Genomic DNA, 15,032 nt, shown 5'->3' on the forward strand with positions numbered 1-15,032 from the left:
GTTATTGTATGAACCCTGTTTATACATTCCAGAGATGCAGGTCGCTAGATTGCTGCTGTTCATGGATCTCAGCAGTTCAAAGCTGATTTGGCAGGGAACAGATAGGGTGTGTGGTTTGGATTAGAATCAAATTGGGTTTAGTTAATCCTGATTTGGCTGGGGTTGATGTGAAACAAAATAACTAGGGAGGGGGTGGGAAATCCTAGTGTAATGGTAATCAGCTTCTGGGAGGCTTTGGACAATAGTGCCAGAGTGTACGATGATAAGCAATGAACAGATTAATGTGGCCTGAGAATTTGAAAGGCATGAGAAATGACCAGAACTCGACCTGAGAACGTTTCCACTCCCCCAGAGAATCTGAACTATCCAAGTAAAGTTGAAACCTAGAGGCAGTAGGGGCTGAATAGTAAAGATTACTCAATTCAGCCCGGTAAGAATGTTGAAAAGTCCACAGCAAGCTAAACACTTTGAACATTCTTTCATTTCTGTGCTGAGTTGCAAAACTTAGTATTTGATTCTATGAAGCTGGCCTTATTTATAAAATCCCAAACACATTTCTTTCCCTCTGCTCTCTTTTGTCTCTCTCTCTGTGTCCCCCTCCCAAGTTTTGGCAGCCAAAGTTTCTCTCTCTCATTCTCTCTCTCTCTCTCTCTCTCTCTCTCTCTCTCTCTCTCTTGGAATCTGGAAAAAGTCTTTGGCTCTTCAAGTGAATGTTTTGTCCCACCATTCTGTATTCCTGTGAGACCCTCAGCAACATCCTTTGCCAGTTTCAGCCTTGCGTTCCGCGTCTCACTGTCAAATCACAGGCGTAGAAGGGCTCTGACTTCCAACTTGCTTCAGCCATCGTGTTTGCATGGTAACAATGGGTTTCTTGGCATTTGCCGCAATGTGCTGAAACGTGTTTCCATAGGGCATCCTTCCTGGCATAGGCAAGAGATGGATGAGCTCTGCTATCAGGGACTGGGTGCTCATAGTTTCTGCACCTTTATGTTATAATGCCACTAAAAATAAATATTGCTTGGAATTTCCTCTGAAAACAAAGAAACATGACAACTTTAAAAGTCCTGGTTCTTGTGTCATAGAGAGCTCTTGCTAGTTGAAATAGCTGCTAGAAATTACAATTTTCACTTGAAGGCAGAAAAAGAAGTCTTTCTGAAGAAACAACAAATTCAGTTAAATTTAAATACTGCTTAATTGCAGTCATCTCTAACTTCCCAAAGTTAACTTCAGTGCTAATCCTCTCTTTTCCAGGCTTAATAATACACAAGAAAAGAACATGAAATGATGGGGGAATATGTTCTATGTTGGTCTCAACATACTGCCACCATTAATAGCAATTTTATCAAGATTAACTTGGCTACTTCTAGCCTCTGATTAACTTTATCAGATAAGATGTGGACCATTCGGATGAAGCTTATGGACCATTGGTGGTCTGTGGATGACAGTTTGCAAAGCTAGACAGTGTTGTAGATCTAATTCTGTTTCTTTAAATGAAATGGAATGCACGGGTTGAATATTGAAGACCATTCTTTTTTGTGCATTTCATCTTTCATGGCAAATTGTTCTAGAAAAATGATTTTGATTATAGAGGTCATAATTGGGAGCGGTGTCAGATGTGCATCCACTGCACACCTGAATTCTGTGGTCCCTGCTGGGTGAATATTGGACCTCTGCTGATCTTCGAGCTGCTTGAATTAATCACAGGGCCAGCATGGGAAGTGCAGTCTTTCTGCGAATGAAGGAAACCCATGAAGTGCTTACATCCCAAGCAATTTCTTTCTGTACTTGACTCCTGTTTTAGTATTGAAGAGCTTAAATGAAAGCGGGGGGGGGGGGGCTCTTTTGCAGATGCTCTTGGCAAGCAGGGGGTTCCAAACAGATTAAAATACCTGTGCTGCTCTTTGGATTTTGTCATGGGTGTAGAATATTCAATAATGCTATGTTGTCTGCCAAGTGAAGCTTAAGAACAAAGGCATCCTTACCTGGAAGTATAAACTATTAAGATAAATAGGACTGGAGTGAGAATATGAGCAAAACAACCCACTTTGCTATGATTTTAATATGCCAAGAACATTAATCATTTTCATTGTATTTGACCTCATCAGAACCTTATGAGTCAGGCTGCTTTTGTTTGTTTGTTTCATAGGGACTAGAGGCTGAGAGATAGTAACTTGCCAGGACGGCCAGGATCCATTGCAGAATTAGATGTGCCCAAGCCCATTGGTTTCAATCAGCTTATTCATGCTGCTGTCTATGCTGGGTTTTGTCCAATGAACGCAGTGCAACTTGAAACATATCCAAAACATTGTACTTGGACAACCTTCTAGCCTGAGAAATAATCTGTCTCTTAACGCTTTCAGGTATTTTTTAAAAAAATCATTTCATGAATTCCTGCCCTTCTGATTTTTCTTTTCTTTTTTCCTCTCTTTAGTATACTGACCCGTAAGTCTGACCAAGTTTAAAAATAACCTCTGAAAAATGTGCAGTTATCTTGCATGCTCCTGTGAGTATGCTGCGGTATCTTTTCAGTTTGTGTAAAATAGAGCTGTTATATTCATAGTCTTTTTCTGCCATCTTGTGACAAATATGTCCCACTGCAATGAATAATCCAGCCCTATAAATTATCTTCAGGCAGCGATTGTATATGCACTTCCCTAGGGATCTGTCTCATTGAACTCAGAGAGGCTTCCTTCTGTGCATTGTCACACTATGCAGAGGGTATCTGCACCAAAGGAACAGGTCTTACTTATTACAAATTAATAATAATTATAATTAATAGTAGTAGCAGTAGAGGGTTGGTTGAAAAATAATGTTATTTGGTATTAGAATCAGAACCAAGGGCACCACCACACAGCATCCACTTACCATATTTTTCGCTCTATTAGACGCACCGGACCATAAGACATACCTAGTTTTTAGGGGAGGAAAACAAGAAATAAGAAAGCAACGTTAAGCTTTGCAGGGCTAACCCTGAAGCCAGGAGAGCAAGTGGGATCGGTACGCACCAATCCCTCTTGCCCTCCTGGCTTCAGTGAAAGCAAGCCTACTGGCTTTCCCCCCACCTCCCGCAAGAGCCGTGCGCTCTTTAAAGGGAACGTGGCTCTTGGGGGCTTTTCTGCCCTGTGGAGGCTTCGCGTGGCTAAGCCAGAAGCCAGGACAGACAGCGGGATCCCGCTCGCTGTCCTGGCTTCTTGCTTGGCCGTGCGCAGCCTCTCCCGGACAAGGGGAGCTTTCATCTCCTGCTCGGGAGAGGCTGCATGCGGCTAAGGTTCCCCCAAGAGCCGCACTCCCTTTAAAGAGTGCGTGGAGTGTGTGTGCGGCTCTTGGGGGCTTTTCCCGAGGAGGGAGAAGGGACTGACGGGCTGCCCTTCTTCCTCCTTGGGGAAAGGCCAGCAGGAGCCGCACACACGCTGCACTTGGCTCTTTAAAGGGAGCGCTGAGCAGTGCCTCCTGCCTGCATTTGCTCCATAAGATGCACACACATTTCCCCTTACTTTTTAGGAGGGGGAAAGTGTGTCTTATAGAGCGAAAAATACGGTATTTTGTTATTTACTTATTGTTATTTTATATTTATTATGACTGTATTACATTTATATCCCACCTTTCCTTCAAGGTGCCATGTATGGTTCTCTTCCCTCTCCATTTTATCTTCGCTGAGAGACTGTGATTGACTTGGCAAGCTATGTGGCTGAGTGGGGATTTGAACCCTGGTCTCCCTGGTCCTAGTCTGATACTCTTAACCACTACACCACACCAGCTCTTGCTCTGGTTCAGCAGGCTGTTTCTCAGCTTAACCTGCCTCTCAAGACCATCACCTTTAATTTCTCAGAAGAAAGTGAGCTATAGACAGTGCTTCCCCCCAGGGGGTACTTAAGGGTATGCAGTACTGGCACCTCTCTTTTTTGTTGTTAAAAAGTGTGGCACTTACTTAACAGCTTCATGGTGAGTACCGGCACCTATTTTTCTAGGGAAAAAGCACTGGATATAGATGTAATAATAAATAAGAATAAACAACAAACAAACAAATGGCGTGGCTTATGCTGAGAGCCAACCTGGTCTGAGAATACTGCGTATTCACTTGACAGACTGCATACACCAACGCTGATCTGGTCTGCATTTCCTGCTGAGCTGGAGTATCTTGAAGAGAAACTTGCACCCACGTTGCTCCTCCCCAGAGGAGGTCAGTGCAGTGCGTGAGCCAAAGTTTGGCTTAGCATGCTGTCCTATCCTGCTATTGTGGTTGAGGTTTCTGCTCTTTAACCATGTCCTTTAACCATAGGACAAACCTTGGGTCTGCAGATCAGGGTTAGGGAGGAGAGCCCTTAACTAGGAACCTGGGTCTGAACGACATGTGAAGCCAAACCACTGCTAAGCTGCCATCCCACACTAATATAAAATTCCCTGGAAGGAGCGAAGGAGCTGCATTCTCTTCCTCAGGAGTCAACAACATACCGTAGTTTGAGAATGCAGCCACTGTGTACAGCTATAGACAATCATGTAGCTTTTGGAAACCACTAAACTGGGAATACCTTTTTTTTTTTAGGGCAAAAGTTAGCCAATGTTTATGAAACATCCCATTTGCAAAAAGGACATTTTCATGAAATGAAAATAATAATACAATACCGATGGTCCCAAATCTACGTGCAAGAAATGTGAGAAAGTTTCCCTATTTATTTTTGATTTTTTTTCATTTGTAAATCTCAAAGCAGTTCCCAAAATATAAGAACCAAGAAACAGCAACAGTTTAAACATCCCGATAGCCATAATACATAATTTCAGGAACTGCAACAGCCAAAACCAAAAATAGAGCTCAGTAGCAACAGTCAGGAAATGGACTTTCTCAGGCAAGTGCTGAGATTCCTGTAAGTTTTTTCTTTTAAAAGAATGACTAAGAACTTGGATGGGGGAGGAGGAGGAATCTTTTTTCTTTTTTAAAAATTAGGTTGGGAAGAAAAATGTACTAAATCTGTCCAGTTCTGCATAGCTTTTAAATTAGCTCTCTGGAGCTTATTTGCAGCTCCCAGCCTCTCACTGGTGACAGATAAGCTGTCCATGAAACAGGCTTTGGAATCTCATAAAGTTCATTTCCTTAAGTAAAGTTTAGGACAGTCTCCTTCTCTCTCCCAGCACCTGCTTTTGTGAGTGAGCCGCCTCCATTCCTTTAACCTGAAGCAGTGGTCCATGCGTCGTGGGTGGAAAGGTATGTTTTTAATTTGAAGGACCCTCCCTGTTTCGCCTGCATGAAGCGCTCTTTCTTTCCATGCCTTCATTCCACTCAGCATTCCAGTCATTCAGAGACTCATACTGTTTACATGGTCTGGTGCCCTGCGGTTATGCTCTACTGTAAAATGAGGGATATTTTGTTTCGGCTTAAATGATCCGTCCTGGGGAATTCCCCTACCTGGATTAATGAGCTTCTGTGGACACCTGGGAAGAATTTGAAACCTGGGCTTGTTAGAACTAGTTAGGGCTCCCTGACGACCGTGCGGAACGGATTCGCACAACAGCTCCAAGCTATATCCTTCACTCTGATCATGGCTTGTCATTGCAGAAGAGAACCTGGATTGTGATTTTATCACAAAGGCTGGCTAATTAAACAAACTAGCTGTACAACCTGTGGTCTGATGTTGGTTTGTTGTGAAACTGACTAGAGTTTGTCACAAGCTGCAACCTCTGTTTTCCCCACAATGGCCTGATCTTTACAACACAGTAAGTTTTTTTTGGGGGGGGGGGGCTCAGACTTTCCACCTCCAGGGCCCACTTGAGCTAAGAGGTTGTGAAGTTCTGGAAAGCCAGAGTTTGCCCTGGTTGTCAATGGTGAGATGAAATTAGGAGAAACTCAGAAATTAAAATTTAAACCCACTGGTTTATATTGGAGTGGTGGAAATTGGCAAAGGAAAGGCTTTAAAAGGAAAATGAAAACTGACAACTAGATTATACATTATGAAATAAACAAATGAGAAGAATAAGCTTAGTCAAGGATAGTGACTTTTGCTGCCCAGTCAGTTGACCCTCTAATTCCTTTTGGCATGCAAAGCGATGGAGTAGAAAAGGGTGAGTTGACATTATTCTGTTAATCCACAGAAAAGACAGCCCTTTTTTCTGGAGGGGAAAAATGTTCCATCAAATTAAGGTCTCTGTTGTTTCTGCCGCCTTTCTATATGTAGCAGAAAAGGTGGTTCACTCCCTATTTTACCATGTGAGGGAAACTCCACTTAGTTGGAAAAGCCAAGAACTAAGATCCCCTGCTAAGACTGATGTTTGATCGAAGATGTAATCTGCAGCATGTTCTTGACACAATCATTCTATATTAGTTGTGGATTTATTCCCCAGTGTTACCACATTTCTGCTTTCTGGAGGGGATGTAGCACATCAAAAGCAGAACAAGAATAAACCAGATTGCCTATGGTATAAAATGATTTCAGCAAGAAGTTATGTGCTGATTGGAAGCAAAGCAGTGTGGCTTCCCCAAAACCTTTGGAGGCACAAACAATATTGAAATAGTATTGTGTGTAACTGCCCCAATAGCACCAAGAGCACCAATAACCAATAATGTACAATGAAAAGGATGTCTGGATGTCTAAACCTCAGTTTGTTCTCATGGGGAGATACCATGTTTTCCCATTACATCTGAAGGCCCCTTACTCATAATACAGCTAGCATAACAAGCATGTTCAGACACCAGAAGAATTCAGAATCTTTGCTTTTGATTAACCACCATGTGCCATGTCATTTGGACCAGAAATACAGATTAATTTAATTTAAACAAACCAGCTTTCAAAACCATGATTTGAAATTGACTTGTTTTACGTTAACCAGAGGTAACGCTAACCACAGTTTGTCAGTCTGGATGCTTAACCAAAAGCAGAAACAGTGTCTTCTGTATATCTCCCAGCTGTGCAGGAAGAGCAGAGTAAGTGTATGAGAGAAGCACCCAAGCCCAAAGCCTGCTGTGGCTCATTCCTGCATGACCCCATAACACGAAACCATGGTTTAGTGTGATGTATGAATGTGGCCTTTATGTCTATGCCACTGATTAAAACTATGTAACTTAGGTAAATTAGTTCCAGAATGCAAATTGTCTGCATTGTTGTATTTGTGAACATTAAGAAAATTTCCTCTAATTGTCTGTGAGGTACTCTATAAAATGATATTTTATGCAAGGGTTCCAGTTTCTCCTTATGAAAGGGAAAGGTCAACCCAAGGGGTCAACTGCAGGGTAGGCTGTCAGTTGCTAAATGATTCTGGTGAAGGAGTCCAATTACACTTGGTCCCAACCAGACCAAAGAAAGGCAGAAACCTCATATTTTCTCTCTCTCTTTCACCTGGAGTCTCAAGATTGCTGCTGCTCCTTTGAGACTATGAACATCTGAGCATATCTTTGGTTTATGAAGCTTCCTGCTCATTAACAGTTCTTCATTATTATACTTTTCAGAAGATTACCCTCAGCTGAATGAAACTGTGGCATCCAGCACCCCTAGGCTTTCCCCTTGGGCTGCTGCTGAGTCCAGTGGGCTTCAGTGCTATCCTCAAATGCATTGTAAATATCACTGTGGACTTCACGCTTCATTGCTCTAAAGCTTTCCCATGCCCCAGAGAGTGCAAGCTTGAGAGCTTAGGTCTAAGCGTCCAGGTTGACATCCCCAGTGCTGCATTACATCATAACTTTGTTTCTCTCTTTCACCACCCTCCCCCTTATCTCTTGAATTTTCATTCAGATGAAATGTGAAGAGAACATTTGTAATCATAACATCAGCTCAAACCTTACCTACCATACTCAGCTGAGCTTACTCTAAGGTAAGTATGCAAAGAAACGCAGCCTTTGTCATCCATATGGCTAGTTGATGGAAGATGAAATCACTGAGAGCTGTTCTCTCATGTTATAGTTCCATACATTTAAGTCCACACCTACATATGGAGGCAGGACATATATGGAGATCTCTGTTGAGAATGGCTACAACTGTGTCTTTTTTCTCAGCCTATTTACATGCTTCTGGAAGTAGTCAAAATGTGTGTTATGAGGAGTGCATTATGAGTTTCCTGGAAGGAAGAAAACCAAAAGAGGCTTGGACAACGGGGTCAGCCTCTTTTCTTTGCCCTTAGCCCCACCCCCAACTGGCCATCCATTGTCCTCCCTGGCCGAGGGTGGGTCCAAGGCCGGCCCAAGCCAGTGGGAGGTACCCGTCCAGGTGAGCCTCTGCTCGGTACTGCAAACCCCTTCCACTTGTGGGGAAGGGAGGGTGGAAATTATGAGTTTGTGGGTGCTGGGCCTCTCTAATCTCTGGATCTATTAAGTGTTAGAATCAACTCCCTCAACAGATAAAGTCACAGGGTTAACGTTGAGAGTTGAGCTGTTATGTGAGCTAGAAGCTAGAAATAAAGTAGCAAGCTGGAAAGCCAGAGAGGCAGAATGTGATGTTTGAGGTCTGCTGGAATCCAAGGCTGTGACTAGGGTAGGAACAAGACCCTTTTGAGCTGTTCATGCTGTGAGTCCCTCAATCATGGGCTCAGGTTGTATATCTGTCTGCAAATAAACGATACATCCCAAAGACACACCATAATCTCTGCTGTACTTCATTTCCAAAAGGAAACACGAACCCTGTGTAAGAACCTGGAATCTTGCACTGTTCAGCGATACTGAACCAAACTGCCCCTTGCATTTGTATTGCTGTGTAGAGGATGTGTAGATAAGGAGCATAAGGCTATCAAGGGTTACTAGTCATCATGATAACATGCTGTGTCCAGGAATTGAGGGCCTTCCTGTCTTTTTCTGTGGGCTTGCCGATGTATATGGTTCACCACTGTGAGGAACAGAGTGCTAGACTGGGTTGGTCTTGGCTCTGAATCAGTAGGGCTCTTCAGAGATTTATTATGTAGCTATGCTTTGACTTGCAATCAAAAGTGGACGGCTTGTATTGTTTGCAGTGCTTCTACACCAGGTGTTTAGTAGTGTGAAAATGCCATGCTTCAGAATCTGCACAATGCTGCCATCCAGTCATTGTCATCCCGTATTTTCCTTGTAATTCATCTGTCTTTTCTCATAACACTGAAAGTTCAACTTTTCCCAGAAGACTAGCACAATCTCCACAGCTGTTTCTGCATTTAGCACCACTCTTCCAGTCTTTGAAAAAGGTGGCATTTTGACCTAGGCTGTGACATGTCAGGTGGGAGAACTTATCACAGCTCAGCGCACATTCACTATAATCTTTGCAGTGGACAACATTTTTTCACTCCATTGACTCTCTTCAGAAAATCTTTTAATTAGTGTTAAAATGCTTTCCTAGCTATCACTTGTTTTCGGTGGAAAGGTGTTATAGTGCTGTAACACTATAATGTTACATTGCTATAATGTTAATTTACACAAAATGATTTGTTATCACCAATAACCACAGCAGGAAGGGTTGTTGTTGTTTTTGTTTAAAAGCAATTTAAAAGAAATGAGTATCTTTTTAAAAAATCTTTTTTTAGCAAAAAGAAAACAGCATACATAAAAAACAAGCAAACATAGGTATACATAAAAAAGAAAAAAGGTATATTAATCTTACAACAAATATTCATAGATTGATATAGATCTTATACCAAATATGAGTATCTTTGCATTTATAGCACTACAACATTAGCACAATAATGACATTTAAAAATGAATGATGAAAAGACTTTCGGAATGGTCACCATTTTAGTAACGCAGTTTGTGACAGTAAACAGAAAGTTATTGTTATTACCCTTAAGTCATTATGTTTTAAATTAACATTATATAGCATTATGGCGAGTTAACACTATAACACTAGAAGTATAGAGGTGGAAAATATTTTAGCTCTATTTTATTTTATTTATCAATGACTTTTTGTATGCCATTAGCCGATAAATTAAAAGTAAATAAATAAGGCAATAAAATGGTGCCCACAACAAAAGTTATAATGAATGTGTGCTGGGCTTCAAAAGGCTGGTCAAGTGACTTGGACCTTTCATGCCCACAGCCACAATGCCATGCCCAGTCCGTTGGTATGGATTGAAGTTAGTGAGATGTGCCCACACAAAAAGTGTGATATCCTCTAATAGTGCTGCAAGTCAATTTCTATCCTGCTTGTAGCTTACAATGAAAGAGCAGTGATTGGGTTCACTCTAGAACTTTCCCATATGGAAACTGCACTGGTTAACTAACACACACTTTTCTTGTTTTAAAAGGGCTTTCAAGCAAATTGGTCAATTAAAAGCATCTGTCTTTCATAGGAGACGCTTGTTAATGATACTGGTATTTTGTCTGCTGCGTATCTTTTGTAGTTGGTAAAAATTACATTTCCACTTTCCCGGATCCATCTTTAGCTGTTAAAATATTGCCAACAATAGAAAATAAATTTAGCTCCTATTATGTAAATCCCAGATAGGGTGTTTATGAAGAAGATAATGTTTTCCCATTAGTCTTGGCAAGTGTGATTTGTCACTTTTATCAGGTTCTGTGACAGCATATTTCCTTATTTAGAAGGATAGAAAATAGTTTGTTGGTGCTTTCACTAAAGGGAAAGAGATATAAACTCAAAACTGCTTGCATCAAACTGTGCCACCTGGCATGCATGCTAAATATCTAGATTAATTTAGATACTACTTTTAGTTCTTTATGTTTCCTAGGAGTTGAAAAATCAAATCAATGTGGTTTTATATGCACTTTGAAATCCACCTTCATATCCTGTGAAAGTGATGCCTATGTCACAATTTCAATGCACAGATATTCCGTATATGAGTCTACAGGTAAGCACACCTTTATATATTCTTGGATTCTCTTCCTTTCCACTAAGAGGAGCTCCAGACAAAGATGTCTCTGTGAGAAAAAGATTAACGTGACAATATAGTCTGAATAAGGCAAAGATTCTGTTTTTGCAGCTGAAAGAGGAGGAACATTTCATCAGTCCTGCCTTATGACATGCTAGGTACAGACATCAGATTTCAGATCTTCAGTCAGCATGAGTAAGCAGCAGAATTCATATTAACTCCTTGGTCATGAGTCACATTTTTAATTGAGGCCCAAAAGCTGATCCACAGAAGTCCAAATAATGTCTCTCAATAAATTGATCTCTTTCCCCCTCTTGGTTCTTTCATTTCGTTTATTAACTGATTTTCTTTCATTTAAGTATTAACTGATGCTCATCAGATAGAATATCGTCTGTCTCTAAAGTGAACAACAGTTTGTGGTGGTGGTATTTTTGCAACAAACCCTGATACTTCTTTTTCATCCAAACTACTCTAAACATTTTCTGAGAGTTTGTTCTGCTGCTTTTTTTTTTGCTCGCCTATATTTCAAGAAGCAACTAACTGCATAGTTCTTTTAGTGGCCTGAAGACACAGACACATCAACCACCACTGTTTTTTAAATAGGCTTTATAGTTGGTCTGATGTGCAACTTTTCACTTTCCTGGAACTCTCTGAAGGAAGACACGGATTGATTGGGAAAGCTAAGGTCATGATTATATCAAAGCTTTACAATGATTTGTAAAGACTACACTGTTAGTTACCTTTACTGTCTAGCACCCATCCCACAATGCAGTGGATGTTCAGCTAAAGGACAAGCAAGGCCTAATTAAGACACACAGCAGTTCCATTTGTGGGGTGCATTTTGTGGAAGGTGGGCCTACTAATCCTAAATATCCAGCCTTATCCTACCTCTGATGCAGAAAGCAAAGCACAGAGCTGGCATCCATCTTCTTTCCTCTTATGTCCACAAGAAAAGGGCATGTCTGACACCATCCTGGAACAGATGTGGGATGAATGGAATTATTTATTTCTACAGTAGAACATTTACATCTAGTGAGGCACTTCTTCACAAACCTCCAGCCCCCACTTGTCTGCCATCTTAGTTCCATGTCAGTGGGTGGTTCTGTCTGTCACTGGGCCTATCCTGGCTCCATCTACTGCTGGTCTCTCTGCCTTCTGCCCTACCAGTCCCAATGGACACCAGCCACCACTGTTTCCATCTCACGTTTCTTCCATTATGGAACCCAAGTCAGAGCACATGGGTCTTAGACCTAGGCACAAACTTGCTTCAGCAAGCTCAAACTTATGAGCTTGCTTTTTTATCATTACCATGCCCAAGCAGAACGTTACAAATAACACTCCATAATAAGATGACTCTTTAGGTTTCCTTTTTTTAAAGTTAGGAATCTGATCTGACGAAAATGAAAATGCTAATGCAAAAATAGATATGCAAGACAGCATGTATCAGGAATTACAATGCCTTTTTGATTTTGCATGCATTATAGTCAATTAGCAATCTTGATGTGAAAAGCACATAGAGTAACTTTAGCTTGCTAACTGAAGTTATCAGTTTGAGAACGTTCCCTTTGCTCGTTGATGAGGGGTTAAATGAGCTGAATGAAATGGGTAATTTTTCGCTACTTTCTCTGCTTAGTGTAACAGCAGTTATTTGAAGCATGTTTTGCTTATGACAGCTGTAAAATCTAAATGATTATCCATAGCTTATTTCGAATATCACCAGGCCATGATCTTAAAGATTCACACTTTGCAGCAGTTTTCAAAATATAGATTCTGCAACCATCCAGGGAGAGCTCGAGGGCCCCATCAGGCTGTTGGGTTTTTTGCAAGTGTATTCTGCAACATGCAATTGCCACAATAATAGTGCATTAGTGGTAGATTTATATTGGACCTGCCACACATCACTTCAACTTATTGATTGTTCCGTGATGCTTTCCAAACGTTATCATGTTTTTGCTGCCTGGAGGTACACTCTTGTGCTATACTGCAACAAAAGTGAGACATAAAATAAATCAGAACATTTGTGGTATAAAAAGTTACAGGATTTCAGCAGGAAGCTACGGGACTTGCGCTGATTGAAAATGAAGCAATACATCCACCCCAAACATTTTGCAGGTGCAAACAGCAGTGGAAGAAGATCAAGTATAACTGCCCCGATACCATCATCTGCACAAATCATAAAGTGTGCACAATAAAAAAGGATGACTCATACTCTGTCACTGCTGCCAGTCCATTGGGGAATGCCGGGCTTCTGAGTCAGATGTTGATTTTAGCCAGAACTGGGTAACAGGACTGCCTTTGTCTTTGATTTATAGCTTGTGATTTGTATGGAGGAGGCAGATCACAAACCAGAGTTGAGGCAACGTGCATGGTTTGGCTCATAGCAGTGCAGGAGCAAAAGAACTGGAGGAGGAACAAAGCCTCATACATTCTTATGTGAAAACAAGTTTATTGTGTGATTGCTGTGAATCAATTTCTTTTTACTTGCTGTTCACCATCCTGAAGATTCCTGTGACATCCACAAACTTGGCTGCCTCATTGCTCACTCCTGACTCCAGGTTATTTATTTATGAACAAATTAAATCACACCAGGCCAGGCAGAACATGGATCTGCTTACTTCAACCAATGTGAAATGTGACTGCTTACTCTTCCATAGTGCTTTCCGTTCTCCATACAAATACTAACCATAAGGGGATCTATCCTCTAATACCATGGCTGTGAAGTTTGCTTAAGAGCTTTTGTGGAGAGAATTTGTCAATACCTTTTTGGAAGCCCAAGAATATAATGGGAAATGATCTACATGCTTGTTGCAGCTCTCAAATAACTGCAGGAAGTTGTTGAAGCAGGACTTCCTTTTACAGAAGCAATGCTAATCCCTGCTCAGCTCTGCTATATGTTTAATGAGTCTAACTTTAATAATCCTTTTCCCAATTACCTGGGACAGATGTTATAATAATGGATCTATAATTTCCTGGCTCCCCTCTGGATCCTTTTACAAATGATGTTATGTTTGCTACCTTCCAACCTGCTGGTAAAGAGTCTGATTATGTTGACAAATTGCATATTGCATTACAAAACAACACAATTTTTAAAAAATCTAGTGCAGGTTATGGTGCATGTCACTGAGGCCCAGGTGTTTGTTAATTTTTAATTTGTCAACCCTTTGCTACCTTCATTAGAGTTTGATCTTCAAGTTTCCTGGCCTACCATACATGTCAAATCTATGGAACCATCAGTTCCTGTTAATATATATTTTTTTATTTCATTGGACTCAGGGCCATCTTTAGCATATATGATAGTAACAATATACCCCAAACAAACTTGCAGCTGTCATGAAGTAATGATCCAGTGAGCAAGTATCACTGGGTGGGGCTCCTCAGGCAGCTGGTAACAATTAGTCCCCAAAGTGGGAGCATGTGATGGCGCTGGCTGATTGCCAGCATTGCCCAGCCCCTGTAAATCTTCAAGTTAACCTGCCGGGGGAGGGAGAGAACATGCTGTGTTTTATACTTGCTGTTTGATGTCCTGTAGCTAGTGCCAGAGAAGAAGCCAATAAAGCCTGGTAACCCATTTGGTGTCTGCGTGCGATTGGAGTGAGGACTCGGGAAAGCGACCCCCTCCTTGACAGTAGCTCTTGATCTTTTTGTGCAGGGGTGCCTACACATTGGTAAAAGGTAAAGGTACCCCTGACCGTAAGGTCCAGTCGCAGATGACTCTGGGATTGCGGCGCTCATCTCACTCTATAGACTGAGGGAGTTAGTGTTTGTCCACAGACAGTTTTTCTGGGTCATGTGGCCAGCATGACTAAGCCGCTTCTGGCAAACCAGAGCAGTACACGGAAATGCCGTTTACCTTCCTGCCGGAGCAGTACCTATTTATCTACTTGCACTTTTTGGCGTGCTTTCAAACTGTTAGGTTGGCAGGAGCTGCGACTGAACAATGGGAGCTCACCCCGTTGTGGGGATTTGAACCACTGACCTTCTGATCAGCAAACCCTAGGCTCAGTGGTTTAGACCACAGCGCTACCCGCTGCCTACCTATTACCCATTGTTTCTTGCTTGCTTCGTCTCTTTGCAGCAAGGACATAAACCTAAAACCAAACAAAACAAAAAAGCTGACCCAAATAGAAAACACTACTTGTGGCTTCTCTCATTACCACAACACATTAAAGGTTGAGGAGATCTGGCCTTCAAGGAAACAGCTCTGAGCATGCTCATGATACAGAGCAGTACTTAAGGCTTTCAGGTACCAGTAATCTGGCATAGCG

The 15,032-nt window shown here is 41.5% G+C and overlaps 1 long non-coding RNA gene across 1 annotated transcript; it reads left to right on the forward strand.

Annotated features, from left to right (window-relative positions):
* The first annotated feature begins 4,793 nt into the window (after positions 1–4,793).
* LOC310825724 lies at positions 4,794–14,308 on the forward strand. Its single transcript, XR_014555487.1, has 3 exons — positions 4,794–5,200; positions 10,627–10,746; positions 12,880–14,308. It is a non-coding gene; the product is annotated as an uncharacterized lncRNA (long non-coding RNA).
* The last annotated feature ends 724 nt before the right edge of the window (positions 14,309–15,032 follow it).

This window comes from Podarcis gaigeae, assembly GCF_964106915.1.
Source record: "Podarcis gaigeae genome assembly, chromosome: 10".
NCBI classification, from domain to species: domain Eukaryota; kingdom Metazoa; phylum Chordata; class Lepidosauria; order Squamata; family Lacertidae; genus Podarcis; species Podarcis gaigeae.